Source organism: Coptis chinensis, chromosome 8 (genome assembly GCF_015680905.1).
Source record: "Coptis chinensis isolate HL-2020 chromosome 8, ASM1568090v1, whole genome shotgun sequence".
Classification (NCBI taxonomy): Eukaryota; Viridiplantae; Streptophyta; class Magnoliopsida; order Ranunculales; family Ranunculaceae; genus Coptis; species Coptis chinensis.
The window spans coordinates 7,455,763-7,459,189 of record NC_141463.1 but is presented as its reverse complement, the minus strand read 5'-3'; the positions used below and the strand labels follow the sequence as shown (position 1 = coordinate 7,459,189).

The following is a 3,427-nucleotide window of genomic DNA, read 5'->3' as shown; positions in this document are numbered from 1 at the left end:
TTTGAATGTACTCCCTCGGGGGATGCATGACCCCCCCCCCCCTCCCCCTCCCCTCGGGTTTTGAATAACTCTGCATGGTACTATACCCAGGGCCAATGAATCCCGGTATACCAGTCGGAGTATATGCAGTGGTTTGCTAGGTAAGTTGACACCGGTATCGTTAACCTACATGGTTACACGTTTAACTAACTGCTGATTTTTTTTTTTGGAATATGATCTCCCATTCTTAGTATGTAGTTTTCGCAAGTCGTCCAAATCTTCCAAAGAGTTATTTAACTGTCAGCAACTTTTGCAATTTTCCCCATTCTTCAGAGTTCCACGTTTTCAGACTAGCCAATTTTTCGCGAGGACCATCTTTATGATGACGGGTAGATCATATCTAAGAAAATTAAAATTAATCCCTTACTTCAATAGTTCAATGTGTCGGTCGTTTGGATTTAGATGTCAGCTAGCCTGCCTTTATTCAAGTCCGTTGACGCCAAAATAAATCTGCAAAATCTGTTGTCACAATTTGAAATCATTTGATTTCATTGAAATGGAAGACTGACTAAGTCCACCTGCTGTTTTCTTTTCCAGTGATCGGTACCAAGAAATGTGTGAGCTCTAAGTTGTCAAAAAGATGGTTTCTAGTGCAGCTGGATTCAAGAAAAATAAAGATGAAAATATGAATGAAGACTGAATTCTTTAGCAAATGATACATATAACATATCCAATTATACTATTTAGGCTCGTCTATTAATGAAGGCCTTAATATGAGACATCATTTCCTGAGTTCTTGGTTCATTGTTCGGCAGAATTTGAAAGACATGCCCCACATCCATGTAAACCACATGTTCGACATTCTTGCCCGATCTACTCATGGCATTGCAGAATTCCAAATTTCTATCCTTCAATATGTCCATTTCTGATATACACACCAGGGTAGGAGGAAGTTTCAAGTCCACTAATGCTGTCTCCTCCTTGGCCAGTGGATTGCACGACCAGTGATTGCGGTTTGCGCCTAAAGGAAGTGACAATTTCCAATAAACATCCGAGGCTGTTAAGTTCAGTACTGAGTTAGGTGGTAGCACCATGCACCTCTCAGAATCGGTACGTTCTTCTCCACTAAAAAATGGTTGTATCAGAATAGTTCCCTTGTGACACAACGGATTAAAAATATCAGATTCAGATCCAACTCGGATCGCCATATTATGAGCAATATTTGCACCGGCACTGTCGCCTGCTATGAATACTCTTGAGAAGTTGCTGTGGTTGTGCCACCACTTTTGATCATTAGACCCACTAAGAGCCTGTTGTTTCAACCACGTTAGAGCTTTGAAACCATCGTCATAGGCGGCAGGGAGACGATTCTCGGGTGCAAGGCGATATTCTACTGATATGATCACACAGCATGTTTTAGAAGCTAGCTTTGCTAGGAAGTCATGATAGCCACTCCAAGAAGCAGAACCAACACAAAATCCACCACCATGAAAGTAAACAAGCAATGGTAACTGCTCTAGGGATTTCGGCACATAAACTCTTGCCCAGACATTAGTGGATTTGTCCATAATAACATCTTTACAAGCTACGCCGAGTTCTTGAGGTACGGTGCAATCGACATTGGGCACAATTGGTGGGCGGTCAACGTGTCCATCTTCGTATAATCTGATAACACCTTCAATTTCTTCAACCACAAGGCCATGGTTGTCATTGCCCATTCTTCTTTATCGTAAAATGGATAGAAATATAGAAGTCTTTTTGTTCAGTCGTACAAATTTATAAGCCCTTATATAGTTATATAGGGTACAAAATAATCAAAATTCTGAAGTTGGAATTGTAGTATTCTCCATGTCTTTTATTGATAAGCGGACAATACTAAACAGCGCCGGCCACATGTCATCAGGTAGTATTTGGACTTTGAAATGAGCATACTTAAACTCCTTCACGGTTTTACCCAATCTAAGATGATTTTTATATAGTGTAAAATTTCAAGGTCATCTCCATAAGTCGGTTGTTCGGCACCAACCCAAATTGAAATTGCAAGTCTTAACTTACTTGCACTTGCATTCACATCTGAAATGGGCTTATATTTATCTCTAAAGAATTAATCAACATTGTTTCCATTATACAAAATATGAAAAACAATATGTTTGTATCACAATAGTGCACCTACACGTCTTCATCGACGTTGTTCATCACCTACCGGGAGACCAAGAGCTAACTATCGAGACTTTGGGTTATCCTCAGTGGCGGAGCTAGGGGGGGCCCAGGATACGCCCTGGCTCACCCTCAATTTATTCCAAAAAAATGACTACTATATATATGAAAATGATTTTGTTACTAAACCCAACTGACCAAAAATAAAAACTCCCTTCCCCTAACTAACATAAGAAAGCTCTCCATTTCTAATTTTATGTATTTTGAGAAACAACACTTTTGGCAAGTGTTTTTCCTTGTTTGGAAAAACAAAAAAGATGAAAGAGAAAAAAATAGTAATAACATTCTCAAATCTCAGTCCCAATAATTCATATGTATGTTTATTGGTATGTTTTCTAAACCTTAATTCCCCAATCTCTTATTTTTTAGTTTTTTATAATAAATTTTATTAGTTATAATTCAATTTTGTAATGTAATGAATTCAATCCATCGACATTTTGAGTCCATTACAATTTTAATTTGTTGCATAAAATTGTAGTAAATTTACTTTTGAATCTACTTAAAGCATTGATTGGAATTTCGGATTAAATGAAAACGAAAACGAAAACAATTAAAATAAATGCTAAAGTGACCACAAAAAATGTGGTGTCTAAACATGCAGTTTAAAACAATTGTGGGATCATAAACCATGTTGTACAACAAAGCTAGTTTGAAAATCCAAATTTTGCTTACCCACTATAGATTTTTGAGAAAGCGTAAACATGAGAATTATATTCCCAATCCAGAATTTGTAAACGCTTTGTAAGTCTCAGAACCGTTTTTGTTATTAATATTAATTACCCTTTTAGCCAAAAAAAAAAAAAAATATCTAAACATTGTATAATATTTTTTTTACTTTATGTGTTTATTTTTTTTTCCCAATGCCTTTTGGACTATTTTCCTTACAGTTTTAAAAAATTCATTGTTTTTTTCATTTGTGGAATTTTAAAGTGGTTTCCATAAGCATATATATTTGTAAGAAGCATATATTTATAGGCACTTTCTTCTTAAGTTCCTAATTTTCTAAAGCTAAATATCCGTGTAATTTTTTTTTTCTCCTAAATCGATCTATTAAGCAATCTAGTCTTTTGTAATTCCAAAATTTACATATCTTTTGTGATGGGATTCGAATTGTGTTTTTTTCTTTTTTACTTTAAAAAAATATGCAAGAGAAAACAAAAATTCGACAAATTGGGTGTTATCTTATTTTAGTTTTTATATAGTGACTAGTTGTGGCTCACCCTCATCCAAT

General features: G+C 35.8%; 1 pseudogene across 1 annotated transcript; it reads right to left on the bottom strand.

Moving 5' to 3' along the window:
• Positions 1-665: 665 nt before the first annotated feature.
• On the bottom strand, positions 666-1,917 carry LOC147479652 (putative carboxylesterase 6 pseudogene; annotated as a pseudogene). Its single transcript, XR_015206952.1, has one exon. The product of XR_015206952.1 is annotated as a putative carboxylesterase 6 pseudogene (transcript).
• Positions 1,918-3,427: the final 1,510 nt, after the last annotated feature.